This window comes from Camelus ferus, chromosome 11 (assembly GCF_009834535.1).
Source record: "Camelus ferus isolate YT-003-E chromosome 11, BCGSAC_Cfer_1.0, whole genome shotgun sequence".
NCBI lineage: Eukaryota > Metazoa > Chordata > Mammalia > Artiodactyla > Camelidae > Camelus > Camelus ferus.
This window is the reverse complement of record NC_045706.1, coordinates 63,422,091-63,441,399: the sequence shown is the minus strand read 5'-3', so window position 1 is coordinate 63,441,399 and position 19,309 is coordinate 63,422,091. Positions and strand designations below refer to the sequence as shown.

At 42.2% G+C, this 19,309-nt stretch overlaps 1 long non-coding RNA gene across 1 annotated transcript; it reads right to left on the bottom strand.

The window, feature by feature from the left end:
• Positions 1–6,858: 6,858 nt before the first annotated feature.
• On the bottom strand, positions 6,859–19,228 carry LOC116667365. Its single transcript, XR_004324252.1, has 3 exons — positions 19,202–19,228; positions 14,907–15,064; positions 6,859–7,176 (listed from the first exon to the last, which is right to left on the bottom strand). It is a non-coding gene; the product is annotated as an uncharacterized LOC116667365 (long non-coding RNA).
• Positions 19,229–19,309: the final 81 nt, after the last annotated feature.

Below are 19,309 nucleotides of genomic sequence, written 5' to 3'. Positions count from 1 at the left end.
CTGCTTGTGTTTTTTTTTTTTTTGCTTATTTTTAATTTTTGCATCCCACCCCCCGCCAGGTCTAGCTCAGGGCTTGACTCATATGGTTTTAACATGTGACTGTTGAATGAGGAGATATCGGGTAGGAGGATGCATGGGGCACTCAAGCCAAGAAGGAAAAGGGGCTGGACAACAGCACTGGGAGCACACAACACAGAGGGTGAGGTGCAGCCAGGACTCTTGCTTAATGACTTGAGGCACCAGGCAGGTTATCAAGTGTGGAGTCAAGGAGGGATGGAGTCCAGCTTCAGTGTGGTACCCTGCTTTGCCCTGGGATACACTTTTACACAACCTGGCCCATCTCTTCAGCTCTGATCTGCCTCCCCCAGATTTTGGCTTTTGCCATATATCTCTCCTCTCAGATAACCCCTTGGCTATTTCTTAAGGCTCCTTGAGCAGGCTTTAGCTTCTGGGCTCTCTCTTCTTTTTCAGTCTCACTCTGCAGGCAGAGATGCACCTTCTGCTGACTGCAGCCTGCAACCAGATGAGGCCTGATGTACTGAGGAAGATGGACTGATTGTGACCCCTGCCTCATAGGGCTGTGAGACCTTAGGAGATAATGAAGACCAAGCAACTAGGATGGGATGGGCAAGTTTTGTGGATGCAATAATGATGAAGATGGTGATAACAACAATAGTTAAGGTACATTAGATACTAACTCTGTGCAAAGATTTCTGCTAAACACTTTCCATAATAATTTCAGTTAATACTCAAAACTATTACTGTTCCCATTTTACAGATGAAGACTCTGTGGCTAAGTGAGGTTGAATAAATTGCTCATGGTCGAGTTGATACTACTTAGTGGAGCCAGGATTGGAACTCATGCAATAGGATTCTGGGGCTCTTCTGTAGCCAGCATGATAGTCAATACTAAAGAGATACTAGTTTTCTTTTCTTTCTCTCTTTTTCTACTTTCTCTACTGGGGATGGGTTTTCATGCCTTGAGCTCCATTGGTATTCCCAGTTCCTCTCACTCCAACTCCTAGACATGTGGCAGCTATAAGTCATGAGTATCCTAGAGGTTAATAAGACAGAGATCCCAATACAAAGAATGAAGCAAGGATTCCGGGTCAGAGCAATGGTACCATGAGTATGACCTGAGGCTGAGTCCTCTGGGACTGGACTGGGAATGTTTCTTGTTTTATTTAGGCCAGGCTTGGTCCCAGAGCTGGGCTAGATCTCAACTTGCAGGTGAGGGCTGTGTCCTGCACTGTGGATGGAGCATGGTTGGGGGTGAGGAGGGGACAACCTCCTTTCAAACCAGTCTATATTATGTTGCAGAGTGAGCTGGAGAGGAAGGAGTAGATTAATCTCTTCATGAGATTGGCTGGGAAAAGACAGTTTTCAAGATGTGTAAGTACCCCAAATCTAAAAGGAAGAGATTTTTAGGAGAAAGAAAACCTTACTCTGATAAGATATATTTACACATTTGCTTAGGCCTGAAAGAATCCCAACCTCACTGTGGCGTGGTAGGGCACAGGAATGTGTTCAAAGTGCTCACCTGAACCCATGTCCCATCCAACCCATGTCTGTGGCCCTCAGCTTTTTGGCTGGATTATAATAAGTACATAAATCTTAGCTGTACAAGGACCCCAGGTGGTGTAACCCATCCTTGCCTAGACTTGCCTACGGGAGCTGCAGAGAATCCAGTCTTCCCTAAATTCTGTCTCTGAAATTAAATAATCAATGCTAAGAATCAGCCATCACAGGCAGAGATTTTAGTTGGTTTCAAGGCTTCCAAAGTGCCCCCCTCCTCTAAAAATTAAAATTAAAATTAAAATTAAAAATACAGACAAAGATGTTCTCTCTCACCACCACTTTATTCATTGTACTAGATCTTCATCTTGAATAAAATGAAATAAAACAAGAAACAGAAATAAAAATTATCTAGATTGGAAAGAAAAAAAGCAAACTGTATTTGCAGATATCATGAATACTTATATAGAAAATTTGACAAAAAATCTATTAGAACTAGTATGTGAGTTTAGCAGGTTGAAGGACACAAGATAAATTTGCAGAAACCAATTTTACTTCGACATAGTAACAAGCATTAGCAATTAAAATTTAAAAAACTATACCACTTACAATAGCACTACATTATGAAACAGAGATAAATCTGCCCCAAAATTGTGAAAGACACTAAGAACAAAAAATATTATTGAGAAAATTAAGTAAACCTAAATAAATTGAGAGACGTATGTTGTTTATGAATCAGAAGACTCAATATTATTTATTTAGATGGCAGTTCTCCTCAAATTAACTTACAGTCAATGGAATCACAATAAAAATCTCAGCGGGCTTTTTTTTGTGTGTGTGTGGAAATCAGTTAGTTGATTCTGAAATTCAAGTGAAAACTCCAAAGACCTTAAATAGCCAAAACAACTTAAAAAAAATAGAGAACAAAGTTGGAGAATCAGTAGTACTTGACTTAAAGACATTATAAAGCTTCAGTCATCAAAAAAGTGTAATAATGTCATCAGGCTAGACAAGTAGATCATGGAACAGAATAAAGAGTTAAGAAATAGACACACATATGTGGCCAATTAATTTTCAAGAAAGGTACAGAGGCATTTCTGTAGAGAAAGGATAGTCTTTTCAACAAGGAAATCTACTTCAGGATGACACCTGCACCCCAATGTTCATAGCAGCACTATTTACAATAGCCAAAACATGGAAACAGCCTAAATGTCCATCAACAGGTGACTGGATAAAGAAGATGTGGTATATTTATACAATGGAATACTACTCAGCCATAAAAACTGACAACATAATGCCATTTGCAGCATCATGGATGCTCCTGGAGAATGTCATTCTAAGTGAAGTAAGCCAGAAAGAGAAAGAAAAATACCATATGAGATTCCTCATATGTGGAATCTAAAAAACAAAAACAAAACCAAACAAACAAACAAAAACAAAGCGTAAATAAAGGACAGAAATAGACTCACAGTCAGAGAATACAGACTTGTGGTTACCAGGGGGGTGGAGGGTGGGAAGGGATAGACTGGGATTTCAAAATTGTAGAATAGACTACACTGTATAGCACAGGGAAATATACACAAAATGTTATGATAACTCACAGAGAAAAAAATGTGACAATGAGTGTGTATATGTCCATGAATAACTGAAAAATTGTGCTGAACACTGGAATTTGACACAACATTGTAAAATGATTATAAATCAATAAAAAATGTTAAAAAAAAACAACAAAAGAAAACAAATGGTGCTGGAAAAATAGATATCTGGAAAAACAAAATGAACTTTGACTTATGACTTTGTATCATAAGTAAAAACTTAAATCAAAGTGTTTCATAGACCTAAATATGAAATCTAAAACTGTAAGTCTTCTAGTTGAAAACATAGGAGAAAATCATTAAGAATTGAGTAAGGCAAAAAAAAAAGACCCCCAAAACAAAAACAAAAACAAAAACAAAAACAAAAACAAAAACAAAACGAAGATACAGTACTGATCCATAAAGATAAAAAATGGATGAATTGAACTTCTGAAAATTAAAACTTCTGCTCTTAAAACGTCACTGTTAACAGAATGAAAAAAAAAACATACAGTCTGAGAGAAAATATTTGCAAATCAAGTATTTAAAAAAGGACTTTATTCTGAATATGTAAATAACTCTTAAAAATTAGTAATAAGGAAAAAACCCAACAACTCAATGGGCAAAAGATTTGAACAGACATTTCACCACAGAAGATATAAGGATGGCAAATGAGCACATGAGATGATGCCTAACACCTTAGGGAAATGCAAATTAAAACCACAAAGAGATACAGCTACATACCTATTTGAATGATAAATGACAAAGACTGAACATACCAAGTGTTGCGAGGAATATTTCGGAAATGAACCTCTTACACACTTTGGAAATTTGATAGCTTCTTAAAAAATTAAATAAGTACTTCTAATGTAATCCATCCATTCCACTCCTATATGTTTATCCAAGAGAAATGAAAGCAAGCAAACTTCCACACAAAGATTTGTACATAAATGTTTATAGAAGCTTTATTTGTAGTAGTACCAATTTGGAAACATCTAAATGCCCATCAGCAGGTTAATGGATAAACAATCTGTGGTACATACATACTGTGGGTTGCTGCTTAGCAATAAAAACAAACAATTGATACATGCAGCATGTATGAATCTAAAAATTACCACACAGTGAAATAAGCCAGGCAAAAGAGAGTACACACTGTACGTTCTATTGATTTTCTTTCTTTCATGCCCCCTCACTCTACGTGCTTTGCTCTCCAGTGACAAAAAACCCTATGAACAGTGATAGAGCTAAAGTAAATTTTCAGTTCCTGAACTCTATTCCACATTTTAGTGCTTCTGAGAAATTCTGCTGAAATATTTATCTTCACTGTTTATTCCCCAAATTCCCAAGCTCACACTCCCAATAGTGGTCCCAAAAGAACTCTAGTCAATAAATCAGATATGAAATTGTCCAGGCAACACACTAGGTGTATTTCTCATATTTCTGGGTTGATGAACTGAAGCTCTCACTACCCTCCAGCAGCCAGAGTCTCAGGATGGTTAAGTAGACAGATACTGTTGTCAACTTGAACAGCAAACCAAAGTACCCGGCTTCTCCACCCGCAACCACTAAAGGTGCCTCCAGTTCTTCCTGTTGCCTCTCATCTTGTTAGTTATAGTCTTGGTTGAAGGAAGAGCGAGGCTTCCTTGAGGTCAAATAAAGCTCCTTCAATGTTGGTCATGGAGGGAGAATCAGAGGGTGGCAGTCCATCCCCTGATCACTGAGATTCATCTTCATCTTTAGGATTCCTGGGGGGGACTCCATGTCCCACAACAACAAAAGCTTAAGTGAGGATGGATAACCCTTCCTTAGCAGCAAAGCTGAGGCAAGGCCATGCCACTCAGACGAGGCTTTGCTGGAGTCAGGGATAACGTAGGGAAGACAAATATGAAAGGTAGTGTGAAGCTGGGTCGTGTGGCTCCCCAGTTCTGGATGCTCCGAGAAGCTCTGCATTTACGTTTCTGTTTTCCTCTAGATGATGGGCTCTGTCCCTGCTCCCCGGCCAGAAGCCCACACATAGTCATCAACCCTCCCAAGTCCAGACTGCAGTGAGCTCCATGAGATGCAGAGGTCCCTTATCTGTCTTCGTAGAGAGAGGAAGTTTCTATTTCCTTTCCTATAAACTCTTTCTTTCAATTATTGACATTGGGACTGCCAGCCACTGGCACCGGCTTTAGGGAAAATCTCATGTAGCCAGGTGGCCTATCAGGCCTCCCCATAAGAGCTGTGTTAGTACTTAGTACAATAGGTTCAACATTTATTGCCCTAACACAGGCACCCACAGATCCAGGGCCATATCACACAGGACAGAAGAGTAACAGGGAGTGGCCTGACAAGAACAATGTCTACATAACCAAACCAGCAAGTCTCACACTTTATCAGCTCCGGCGGACAAAGGCGCTCACATTGACGTTTATATCCCATAAACACTGAATTCCTTTACAATGGCACATTCCCCCGCCTATCCCCCTAAGCAGTCAGAGTGCTACCGTTGCCTGGGACTTCTCTGCACAGACGTTCCCAGGACTTCCAATTGGGAGCATAGCCTTGACTTTGGGGTCAGGCCAGGTTGTCCTCACAGCTGGTCTGGTGTGGGTATCGGGGGCTCAGACCTGTCCACGGAGTGAATTTATCCCAATTCTCCAGCAGCCGTCGTGAGACAAGTTACTGCACAACTCTGCTGTCTCCAGGGAAGATCCAGCCAGGACACTGCACCTTCTCCCTGAGGACCCTCGGGCTTCCCTGTGTCTCTGGCATTGCAGACTCATCTCCCTCGACACTTCCCTCGGGAGTTGGGTCGCTTTGGATCTGTTAGGTAGTAAGATAAGTGGGGACACTGGGCAGTTAAGGTGGAGGAGATGGAAGATGGTCTGGAGGATGGCAATATGTCCACCTTCAGCATAAAGGGGCTTTATTTCTTCTATATGAGTGCCAGAAAGAAACCGGTTAGAACTCATGACAGCTGAAACTGTGCGATGGTGACAAGGACTTAACAGGGTATGACCCCCATGCTTGTGTAATATAATTAGCATTGCAGTTCAGCACCCCCGCCATGGGTTTTTCTGTGTGCATCATGGGTAAGGACATCCGCAAAAGGGACTGAGCGTGACTAAGCACCCCAGGGGCAGGAGCCATCAATCAATCAAGAGACCAATTCTAAGCGAGGGTCTAAGAGAAGAGGGCAAACAAAGACCACTGCCATCTGCCCTTGAATCAGCCCATCTCCCATTCTTGGAGGTGTACTTTCACTTTGCTAAATAAAATCTTTAAAATCTTTTGCTATCCAAAACTTCCATCTCCCATCTGAATTCTTCTCTTTCAGGTAAAATAAGAACCGTGGGCTTTTTCCTTTGGGTAATGGATCCATCGTTAAGGGACGTCACAAAGGCAATCTGCCTGAACGCTGAAAGGTTATTGCTACTGCTTTTTTTTTTTTAACCAAAAGACTCATTTCTTCCCCACTGGGCTTACGCATGCTGCCAATGTGTTATGTCAAGGTGGGATCCAGTGTAAGCTGGATGTTATGACACTGCCCTTAATGTCCTCATTTATAAGGTAATTTTATTTGTTCTTTCCAGCAACTCGACCTGGGGTGGTCTTCTCTATGTACCAGCTACATTTTTACCTCTGAACCTCGGTGAAGAGGGGAAAGGGCTCATTTTCTTGGGTCCCTCTCTCCTCCCAACCCTCTCTGCACCCTTCTAAATTCATGGAAGTACACAGATCCTGGGGAAAGGACCATAATCTAATTCCTCTGGCAAATGCCCACATGCTTTGTCACCAAACAAAAGCTCATGTACCTGACACACTGTGAGGCCAAACAAACCAAAACGTCAGAGTTTGGAGCAGAGAAAGGTTTACTGCAGGGTCGAGCAAGGAGAACGGGTGGCTCATGCTCAAAAGTCCTGAACTTCCTGATGGTTTCCGGGGAGAAGTTTTTATAGGCAAAACTTGGGGTGAGGGCTGCAGGGTGTGTGACTTTCTTCTGATTGGTTGGTGGTGAGGCAACAGGGCAGTGTTCCAGGAGTCTTGTGCTCAGCCTGAAGTTGCCATCCTCTGCCTGGGTGGGGCCTTAGTCCCTGTGGAAGAACTCAAAGAATATTGTTCTGTATACTCCTTGAGGAGGAACCAGGATTCTGCCCCATGCGCTATTATTTCTTGACTGTTCCTCCCTTGTCTCTGCATCCCCTTCCTTCCCTGATTAGCAACTATTTGAATCTGTCCCTTGGAACTCAGGGAAGGTCAAGGAGGCTGAACGAAGCCCATATCTTACAAACAAGAAATGGGGGACAAGGAAAGGACCCATAGAGTCTCGCTCTGTTTCACCTTGACCTCCAAGAGTGAACAGAACACTCTGTTCGGAATTGGAGAACCTTGATTAGGCTGGAGTCTTAGTTTCTCTAACAGCTAAGGAGGGGGAGGTCTCTGGAGCCCCAGTTTATGTTTGATTCTGCACAGTAAGCAGTGGTTGGCAGCTGATTCTAAGAGTAGAGCTGTCTGGGAGCATAGCAGTCAACAACCTCATGAAAGGAAGAGGTAGAAGGAAAAAAATGTTCTCTAATAAACAAGGAGAACCTTGGGGAGGCGTGGAGGTGTGCCTCTCCTGGCATGTCCCCTGGGGTGGGTCCTGACACTGTTCTCTGCTTACTTGTGAAGTCTGACATGATCTGATAATATTTTCCTCCTTTTCTATGCATTTCTGATCAAATCCTACAATTACATTAAAGGCACAACTGAAGTGGGGTAACTAACTCAGAATGTCTACCTTTGTGTGTGGAAGAAAGTTCCTATTAGCACAGTGGCCTGGCCCCTTTGCACATCCTCAGAAACATGTCTTAAACCAAGGTGGGACTTCACCTCTACTGCCTTCTGCCTGTGTCGAGAGTTTTTGTTCCATTGCCCCTGGGAGTGACTTCATGGGATTGTCTTGGTTTTGTGCTCAGAGAGTCACAGATGTCACTGGGGAAACTCAGGAGTGAAAATATTTCCTTAAGCTGGAAGGATACGTCAAACCTTCTCTTCTCTCCAGGTACAGTTACACATTTGTTTTTAACCTCTACTCTCCTCAGCTTGTCTGTATCTATGTTAATTTGCTCCAGGATTTAACTTTAGTTATTTTAAATCTCCTTTGGGTCATCGCGCATTCTAACTGTGAGTTGTTGATAAAGAGTGTTGGAAATGAGGAGAAATCAAAACAAAATCTTTATAAAAGCCTTTCCTTGTCATCTGATTTTGAGCATTAGAAAGACACAAGTGAGATTTCTTTTCAGACTTTCCACTAGCCGGGGGCTCTATCTGAAGACTTCAAAATCTTTTCAAACACTAGTGATTACCCCTTCCCCCATCATTCAGGCAAAATTGAGAACATAATGTACTCAGGACTTTCCAGAGCAGTCACAGGTCCTCTCTGGGGACTTGTGGACATTGGGCTTTAAAAACGTGCCTCTGAAATGATTTTTCATGGGCAGTTTGAATTCCAGCTGGTGGACCGCACGTGAGGTCAAAATAAGCATTCTAGCCTAAAAACAACAAAAAGGAGATGGGACTGAGTTTTGCCCTGAGCTAAATAGGCGGTCTTGTACTATTATGGCCGCAGCTGCAAACACACACCCGAGAAGGACTTAGGGAGACCACAGATTTTCTCAGAGAAAAATTCCAGGTGTGACCCAAGGGGAAACACATGTATGTGCTTGTGCATCTTTCTCTCTTCTCCACATTCCTTACTCGTTTCATCTCCTATTGATCAAGCTCTGTGAGGACAGAGCAGGTCAAACATCCAGAACTGGCCACTGTGGAGCACAGCATGCAGAAGAAAAATGCCTTCCAGAACCCCTTCCTCTGTGCAAAATGGGGGCTTAATATGGTCTGATTGGGTCCTGCTGTTCATATGTTAAAGCCCTACCTCTGATACAGGAAAAATGGGGACCGGGGAAGATGGCTGTGTCCCAGGTCCCAGGCGAATCCCTGAGACCCACCCCGTCAAGTGAGGGTCCTTGGCTTCCTCCAGGAAGGAATTCAAGAGGGAGCCATAATTGATTAAGAGTAGATTTATTCAGAGAGACACACACCCCATAGACAGAGTGTAGGCCATCTCAGAAGGCCAGAGAGGCCATGAGGTGTAGGGGTGGGTGTTTAGTTTAAAGTAAAAATAGATATATACTCCATAGGCAGAGTGCAGGCCATCTTGGAAGGTGAGGGAGTGTGAGGCCGTGAGGTACAACGTTGCTAGTTTATATGGGCTTGGTTATTTCATGTGTTAACAAGTGGAAGGATCATTCCAACTACTTTGGGGAAGGGGTGGGGATTCCTAGGAATTGGGCAACCACCTACTTTTTGACCTTTTATGTCAGCCTCAGAACTGTCATGGTGACTGTGGGAGTGCCATTTAGCAGGTAATGTATTACAATGAACATATAATGAAGCTTGAGGTCTATTGGAAGTCAAACCTCCCATCGTCTTCGGCCTCCAGGTCTATTGGGGAGTTGACTTTCCACCATCTTGGTGCTAATGGCTGTGTCACTCCTTTAATGGCTGTGCCCTGCCCTCTTCCTTCCTGTCTCAAAGAAAGAAGGGCAACCTTGAATTCTCCTCCCAGACCTACCACCCTCTTAACCCCACAGTCACCTGACTCCAGGTTCCTCAGGTACAAAGTCTATATTACTTCTATGTCAGTGATTTTCAGAATGAAATGTGATGTGGATCACACAAGGGTTTTGTGAAAATGCAGATTCTGATTGAGTGGGTCTGGGTGGGCCCATGAACTTGAGTTTCCAACAAGCTCCCAGGAGATGCTGCTGCTGCTGGGGGTTCACAACTTAATGTCAAGACAGTGTCCCTGTGCTTGTTCTAAGCAGCATCTGCAGCCCTCATCACATTCTCTGGCCCACAGGCACTTACAGCTCCTGGTTGTTCCAGGTGCTGGGCTGAGCACCAAGGATGCAGATAAATAGGGTGGCAAGAGACTGAGGGAAGTGAGAAGAGTATGCAGGGCCAGGCCAATCAGATCTGGACTGAAAGATACCTCACTAGCTTGTGACTTTAGGTGAGAGGCTTAACTACTTAAAGACTTAGTTTTGTTTTCTGAAAAATGGGTCAATAGAAAAGGTATAAAAATGTTCATAGGGGTTTTGTGAGGATTGATGAGTTAACATCTATAAAAAAATCCCTAGACTAGGACCAGGAACATGAGAAATACTCATCAAATATTGGCCCACTCTTCTCTTACCTACACACAAGTAACTCACAAGTCATGAGGGAAAGTCCTGAAAACAAATTATTGGAGGAAATACACTACCCACGGCAAGATGGGACCACGTAGGGTAAGGAGAGGTGGTCTGCTGTCTCAGTAAGACCCTGGGCTCTGTCTAACTGCTGCACACCCTCATCCCCCATGACCACATCCAGCATGCAGGAATGATCACAGCACTTGAAAAGTGTCTAGCTCAAGCTAGGCTCTGGTCCAGCTGCTGGGGATAACCAGGGGACAAGAATCAGTCCTGGCCTCAAGGATCTCAGAGTCATAGGAATTGGTGAGAAATGGTCTGACAGGTAAGTATAGAGGCCTAGGAACATGTGGCAAGGATACCTCCTGCAGTCAGGAGAGTGGGGAGGTCAGAGAAAACTTCCTCTGAAAGGTTTGGAGAAAATGCATCTAGACTGGAGCCTGGAGGATAGCAGGAACTAGTCAGGCGACAGGCTGTGTGTGTGTGTGTGTGTGTGTGTGTGGCTGGGTGAAAATGCATCTAGACTGGGGCCTGGAGGACAGCAGAAATTAGTCAGGCGACAGGCTGTGTGTGTGTGTGTGTGTGGCTGGATGAAGGATATGTGGTGAAAGAATAGTGAAGAGCACTCTAAGTTTCACAAGATAGAAGTAAAATTAATTTTGACACTTAGCTAACCTTAGAAAAAAAGGACAGAAATGAAATCTTTAGGTGTCCGATGAGGAAGCTTGAAAATCAGAGATCTTTGAAGGGGGTCTGGGGGGTCTTAACCTTGTGTAGAATGGGAGCTGGGATTGGGCTGTCCTGGAGGGAGGCAGATAGAACTGAGTCCCTGCATAAAGCCTAGAACCCCAAAGAGCTGTCCCTTCCATCTAACAGAAATTAACATATTCAAGAATTCTGTAAAAAAAAATGCTGTCTAAGGGAGGGAGAGGGGAAAGTCACCTATGAAAAATTGAAATGCCAGGTCTGTGCACACATAGATGTGCAATCCAAATTTGTACCACCAGCTTGGACTGGGAATTCCAAGTGGAGAAATTAAAATAACTGTTCAGGACCATTAAAGCCCTATATTTTGATTGAAGCAAATGTGAAATTATTGCTGTAGGGAAACTTTCACAACCCGGGGGTCATGGGACTCCCACAGAAAAAACAGCCTCACTGAAGATGAACTGACAATCAGAATTAGAAACCAACCACCCAGGAAAATGAAGCACAATGAGTGAGCATCAATACATGAAATAGAATCAATCTGGAAAACTGGAAAGAGTTCATTAATCTGAAAAGATCAGTGGTATAAGTCCATCTCAAAGTATTAAAGAGATAAGAGAATTAATGAAAACCATAATAAAACTACCAGTCAGTGTGGAGAGTAATTTAAGACAGCCATGCAGAAGGTCTTTAGCAGGGAAGTATAGTTATTGAAAATAAGAACTCAAAGGGCAGGGTAAAGCCCAGATGAGGCACCCAGCAGAAGAATTAGCAAAGTGGAAGGCAGTTCTGAGGAGGTCAAACAGAGTGCAGCAGAGAAAGGAAAAGATATACAATGATCAGCTAGGAGATTTGGAGGGTCCAGGGAGCAAATTCCATGAAACATGCATCCAAAGAGAGAGTAAAGTAATGAAATGAAGGACTGGCAATATTTAAAGAGGTAATGATTGAGGAATCTTTCCAATTTCCAGAAAACATGTTTTCATTTCTAGGAAGCACAGGAGTTCTGAGAAGAATGTGCATACATGGGAATAATCATAGAGACCCATTAAGACTGGAGAACATGAAAGAAAAAAAGGCAACAGATTGACAAAAGATTCTTCACCACCACACCTAATGCCAAAACAAAAGAATGGTGACGTTTTCGGAAAAAACAGAGACTAAGGAAGTTCTTCCCTTAGAAAGTCACCAAGCAGTAATCACTAAAAGACAGACTGTAATAAGGTGAAAATTGAACCTGAGGTAGAAGTCAGTTGCCAGGAATAATAGTGACTAAAGAGATGGTGGCAAATACATTGGGAAATAAAAAAGAGCATTGATGAAAACAAAACAGACAAATTTTAGAAGGCTTAAAAATCAGGTGCAATTAAAATGCTAAAAGCAATAACATGGTAGGTGGAAGGGTAGAAATCAGAAGTGATGTGTTCTATATCCTTGTGTTATTCAGAAGATAGGTGAAAATAGTGATTAATTTTATATTTAGTAACTTAAGTATATAAAATTAAAACTTGAGGGTACATATAAAAATGGTAGTAGAATGTAAATTTCAAAACCATTAGAGGGAGGAACAAATTAAGAAAACCTAATTACTTTGATAGAAGATAGGAAGAAGAAACAAAGAAGCCATGAACAAAAAACATGGTAAAAAGAAAACACCAAATAATGTGGTATTAAGTATACATAGGAGTAATTGCAACATAACTCTAAATTTGAATTATAAATTGAGGGATTTCTTATATTTGTTTATAATAAACAAGATAAAACTCAGCCCTAAACTTCCATCTAAAATAAAATGCCAAAGAAAAAAAGTCAAGAGATAGGAAAATATACCATGAAAATACTAACTAATAGAAAGTGATTGTGGCAATATTATTAAATAAAAAATAAAGCATTTTAGAAATAAATTTACTTAATAGTAAAATATGAACTTTTCAATAAACTATAATTATCAACAGCCTAAATGCTACAAACAACATAGTCTTCAATCTACAAGTCAAGGCTCATAGAATTATAATTAGAAATAATAAATTTACAGTCATGGTGGGAGAAACTGTATCAACCAGCAAAGTAGTAAAAAGGATGGATAAGATCAAAAAAATATATTGATAAGCTTATTCTAATGGGTATTACACACATTCTGCATCCAACAATGAAAGAATATATGTCATTTAAAAAATTATGAGCATGTTGGTTTTTCTTTTTGGAAAATCTTGTCACTTTTAAGTGTTATGACTTACATACAGTAGACGCAGTAATGACTCAGAGTGTCCTAAGAGTAGCCTCTCCTCTTCCTTGTGGAAAGGGTGCAAACCACAGCATGTGTGAGGGGAATGTCATGTATGGTTGCATAGATGGAGGCAGAAACAACTGGGTTTGAATCCTCATATCATTATTTATTAACTCTGTTAACTTTGGGCAAATCACTTAGCATCTCTGAGCCTCATCTGTTCTTATCTGTGTAATGGGTCTAATGATAGCACCTACGATCTAGTGAGGCTGTGAGGACCAAATAAAATGTTGTATTTTAAGTGTGCAGCTCCAAGTCTATCTGCTCCTCAGTGTGCAATAAAATTAGCTGTTTTCATATTCATTATTATTCTAATGTCCTCCACACCAGTATCATATCATTGAATATATTACTATATATTGAAAAATCTTTTTAGTTTGTCAACTGTCTTTTCTCAAGAATCTGAGCTCTGTGTTAAACATTTGTTTCCTGAACATTTTTTTGTTTGTTTTAAGGTGCCTTCTTGATGTGTTTTATTACACAATTAGGGGACTATTACTTACAGAAGAGGAATGAAGAGCATCAGATTCAGTGATTTAGGAGGGACTACATTTGTAAAACAAGGAAACAAAATGATTATTCAAAATTTTATAGCAAGGACTCCACATGTTAGTGAGCAGATGTTGAAATTTACAGAAGCAAATAGTTACCATGAAATATTTTTACTTGTAACTCAGAGTTTGGAGACATGTCAGTCTTATCTACAGCATCACAAACATAGCACTGCCGTACAATTAGAATTAAGGGAAGAATGTTTGGGAAAAGTTTCTTTTTATCTTAACACCAAACTTTTCATACAAAACCTGGCGTTGCAGACCTCTGCCCTCCAGGATGATAAACATTTCTTAGATATACACTGTGGGAATTTCTTCTGAAATGTATTTATTTTTCCTTTCAGGAGCCAGAATTACAGTGACCTGATGCTTTTGTTCAAATACTGGTGTGATCTCAGCCTACAAGTTCTGCTTTCAAAACATCCTGGTGGGACCGATCTTCATGGAGGCCCCTCTCTTGCTAGAATGAAGCTGTGGGGTTCTTGCCAGGACTCGGAGCTGAGTGTTGGGCTTGAGACAGAAGGAAATGGACCTGTCTGTACCTTTCGGGGAGCTGTCATCCAAATGTCTGTTATCAGGGTAAATAACATTTCATTCAGGACAGTCCTGTACCAGGTGTCTTTTAAGTGCCAAAGATGGTGAGCAAGGTGGGGTCTCTGCTACTTTAGAGGTACAGCCTGGAGGGGCAGAGGACTCACAAGGAATAGGACCAAGAGGGCAACAACACAGGGTGGGGTGGGGGTGGAGTGTGCATCTGTAGAATAAATGACTTCTTTGATCTGACCAGGTGTAGGGCACCCTAATATAGCAAGGAAAGTTTCTGGAGATGATCTTGGAACCTGTGAAGGTCTGGTCCACATAGTGGGCTCCAGGTGTGTGGAGCAACAGTGAGGGTGGGGATGCTTTGGGGTCCTGGCTTGGAGACAAGTGCCAGGCTGTGCTGGGCTCTGCCACAGTCACATCACAGTGTAGCTGCTAGCATCTGTGGCGGGGTTCAGTGGTTTCCAGTGTGGTGGTGCATGCATCCGGGGCACCCAGGGTAACCTACCGGTCTGTATTGCCCTCAGGTAAAGAAAAACATTGGCGTGTGTGTCCTTCAGCGGAAGATGTGTTGTCTGAGCAGGAGCCACCAGCACGAGGTTGACAGCTGCTTATTCAATCATTTTATTGCTTCTGGCACATCAGGATTTAGCTGCTTCTTTGTACCTGTTTAAGGATTTACAGATTGCTTGGTCTAAACGTGGGGTCCTGGAGGAGAGCTAGGTCATTGAGGGTGGGGGTAGCAGCTTTTACCAGCCTGAACAGTTGTGCTAATATGCACTCACTGAGGACCAGTCCTGCTTTAGGTAACGAGTTAGCTTCAATTGGTAAACACCGCTCAATTCAGAAATCATTCAATGGAGGATATCATTCCCAAGCTTTGATCTTCACTAGAAGTCAAGATTTCTGAGGGACTTGATTCAGGGATAGTATGGTCAGCTTCTGACCCATCTCTCTGTTTTGGTGGAGGGAGGGAGAAGGACCAAGGAGACATCAGGGATGCGGCAGCTGCCCCATAGCCAGAGGCTTTATTCTCTCTCAGCCTAGAAGGTTGGAAAATGGATTTTTCTTTTGGTGGCACCATTGAGAGTTCCTTGGGGACTGCTGGCTGGAAAAGTTTCTTTCTAACCAAGACAGATGCATCTTTATTCCAGGTGGTTGCCTGGAATGCCTTTCTCAGCATCTAGGATTCAGGAGATTCTTACTGCTGGTCCCTCTGTCTCTCCAGGTGGCCCTTGGGACAGGACCTCACTCCTGCCGCTCTGTCTCTTTCTCCTCAGTGACCCACATCTGGTCTCTAGGAAGTATCATGTCTTCTGTACTTGAGAGTGGGCTGACCCTCCCCTGGCCTCATCCATCTCACACACATCTTGCCTCCTGACATGAGGAAACATTTCAAGGCTGGAAGGAAGGAGCAGCACCATCTGCCCCTCTCCAGGTGGGACCCCCTGCTCTCTGCAAAGACGTGCACCCAGTATCCTCTTCTTGCATCCCCTCTCTGGGTCCTTTGCTATTTGATCAGGCACCTGGGTTCACAATAGAGCCACTTCTCAGAAATTTCCTATGTAAATTCTGCTAGAGGTGTTTGGTTTGCAATGTCATGCACATTGTTAACTTCAGAACATCAATGATGACATGCAGTTACATGAGAATTGGGGTAATGGTTCCTATGTTTAAAATCAGACTGATAGAAATGTCTGATCAGAAAGGTATGGAAATCACTAGTATCATCTCTAGGCAGCTTACCTTAGATACCCGTTCTTAGAGAATTCCGGCCTTTCTACCCTAAGTTTCCTGCCTTAGAAATTGCAATAGAAAAACAAAGCTCAGGCTCTGAGACCAAAATCCATCATTTGGAAGCCTGACTTCCAAAAGAAAGTTCCAAATAATTCTCCTTCCAGACTTCAGACACTCCAGATCCTGTCACAGCTTAAACGTGCTTTTTCTGTTTGGTCAGTCTGAGTTAAATTACTCTGGGCATTTCTGAGTTTCACGAACAGGAAAAAAATAAACTTTTGCAACTTGAAAAATAAATGGAAGCTATTCTTTTTGGAGGCAGATAACTCCAAAAGATGTGACCTTTCTGAGTTCACACTGCCCAACTGGATTGCCTCCTTGGAGGACTAGACTCTGTGTGAGTTCAGTCAAGTCATGTCAAGGAGAAAATGTTAAGTGATGGAGGAAGAAAAAATATTTGCAAGACAAGTAAACTTTAGAGCGAATTATTCTCTTCGATTTCCTGTAACTCACTCTATGCCAGGTTTTCAATGTTGTTCAGAATGGTTTCTGTCATTTCAATAACCAAAGTGGTTTGTTTGAATAAACACAATGATTTGATTTAGAAAAAGTGATTACTATGGTGGTTAGAAAAATAAGTGTCTATAGAAAATGGGCTAATTTTATAGCCGCTGGGTAAGACGGATTTGTGTCGACTATTGTGCAAACAAATCCAAATGGCACTTAATCCCTTGGTGGAGTCCTTTGGTAATCAACCTACCAGGTTCTGGAAATGGACCATTAGGCAAATTCATAAAATACAAGTAGATATGTTCACCTTGGAATGTTTATATATATATATTTTCTCTTGGAAATAAGATCCTTAAATGAAAATCTCAGTGGCAATGCCCCATGAAGACTAGACCATAAATGCCTCGCTAGGCAAAAGAAAATACAAAAATTGAGCTACTCGGAGAAATATTAACTCAATTGTGTGGCTGAGATGTTATGGATTCTCTCAAGGGCTATATTTTACTGATCTTTTATTACGTGGACTTTGCCACTTTTATGGCTCCCCTTTGGCTCTGTGGTGAGTGTAGGAGATTCCATGAGGAGCAAAGGCCAGTTCCCTGCCCCTGACAGCCCAAGCACCCCCTGTTCACTGGTTGAGAGAGACAATCATATCTGTAGCTACAGCACAGGGTTGAGGCATGCTGTGGACTGCAGAGGGGGTATCATTAGCCAAATAATTTTTTTTTAATTTAAAATTTTTTTTATACTTTATTTTTTCTTTTTGTTTGGAGGGGAAGTAATTAAGCTTATTTATTTATCTATTGGTTTTAATGGAGGTAGTACTAAGGATTGAACCCGGGACCTCATGCATGCTAAGCATGCGCTCTACCACTGAGCTATACCCTCCCCCCTCATCAGCCAAAATTTTAAAGGCTTCTTGAAGCTTACAAAACACATTTTGCAAATATTTCTTTAGTGCCTGCTTATAAGTGAGTCACTCTAACATTCGTCTTATCATTTTTTCAAATGCTTCACCCAATATTATAAAGTGGAACTCGGCAAAGATTAAAACACACAAAAAAACGGCTTTCATGATAATTCCTGCCTTTACTGGCACCATGCAGGAGAAATCCACATTGCCAAGAGACTCAAAGCAAGAGGTCAGATGTCAAAGGAGAGACTTTCAGGAGACACCAAGAAAAAGACTGGGAAAAAAAAAAAAAAAAAAAAAGAGAAGAGAAGAAACCTAAGAACAACAATTTGAAAGACAAACAAAGGAAGCCCAATGCATAACAGAGAACCCATGGGCCCAATAAAGTATTTTGCAACTTAAAGGAAGCACAAAGCAGAGCGGAGCATCTTGAGAAACTCCCACATTTCTGAGGCTGAAACACAGCAAGAATGCAGGGAAGTGACTTCTGTCCCCAGGAAAGGGTGTCACTTGGGAGCAGCGGTGCACAAGGGCCAGGTGGGCAGACTCCTGGCTCCACTACCAAGGGACTTCAAGGGCCCTCCAGGGAAACCAGGAGAAAACCGGAGACCCCATCAGCCGTGAGAAAAAGCAAGAGCAAAACTGGAAACCAGATCCTCAAACAAAAGTATTACGTCGATAAGTCAAGATGAGTGGACACACAATAGGAGCGTGTGCAGATACTGCAGTGTGGATTAGGTGAGTTTATAGAATGAAGAGGGACACTGGCTGATGTCCTTGAACACCAAACCATGCTGCTCTCTGGGAGTTTCTGTTTTTGTTAAACCAGAAACTGAAGGAAGCTGAGAGAACCCATTGCCAGAGCCAGCACTTATTCAAGTGTCTACAGACTCTTCAGTGATGAAATGGGATCTTCCCAGGCTCCAAATGACTGCAAACTCTAGTCCACCCTCACCACCCTCCCACTGATTTGCAAAGGGGTCTGTAATTATTCTGCAACTCAGACTGGGTGCCTGGGTCTTCTGGGGTGAAATGAAATCTACACAGAGATGCAGACCCACTGTGTAGCTTTCAGACATACCTCTGGATCTTTGCTTTGATTTTGAGGTTGCATTCTGTATTCTTATAATCTCTGAACCACAGACCATTTGGTTAAGACGCCAAATTCTTATTTTAGCCCCCATCTGTCCAGTCCGGTCCAGCAGGACCCTCCGCTACCTGAGTGACTGTCCCTAACAGCGGTGGAGGAAACCAAATTTTCCTCAATCCCCACGTCTGTCTGTTTAGAAAATGACTGCTTCCGTCTTGGGACAATTAGGCAACCTTTTTCCACCCTTTCCACGGCTCACTCATCCTTCCCTAAGGGAATGAAAGTGACTTGTCAGATGGGTCATTGGGACTGCTTAGCTTAGCTGTTCTTTCAGGCTCTGTTTTGGAAACCCTGACCATAGGACTCACGATTATCCAGGCCTCCTCCCTCAGGCCCTTCAGGTCTTGATGCCACCTTCTCAAGGAGCACTGGCCACCTTGTCCAAAACACCATACGTCCTCCAACTCAGAACGCTCTTTTTCTCACTTCACTGCTTAACTTTTCTCTTTAGGACACACTATGACACAACTTTCCATATACATCTTTGACTTACCCATCTTCCTCAGTGTTTGACTCCTCCAGTGATGTTCTGGTAAACATTTAATAACTGGCTCCACAGGGCGGGGTGGGGTCAGGGGGAAGCTCGGATGTGGAGTGTTTG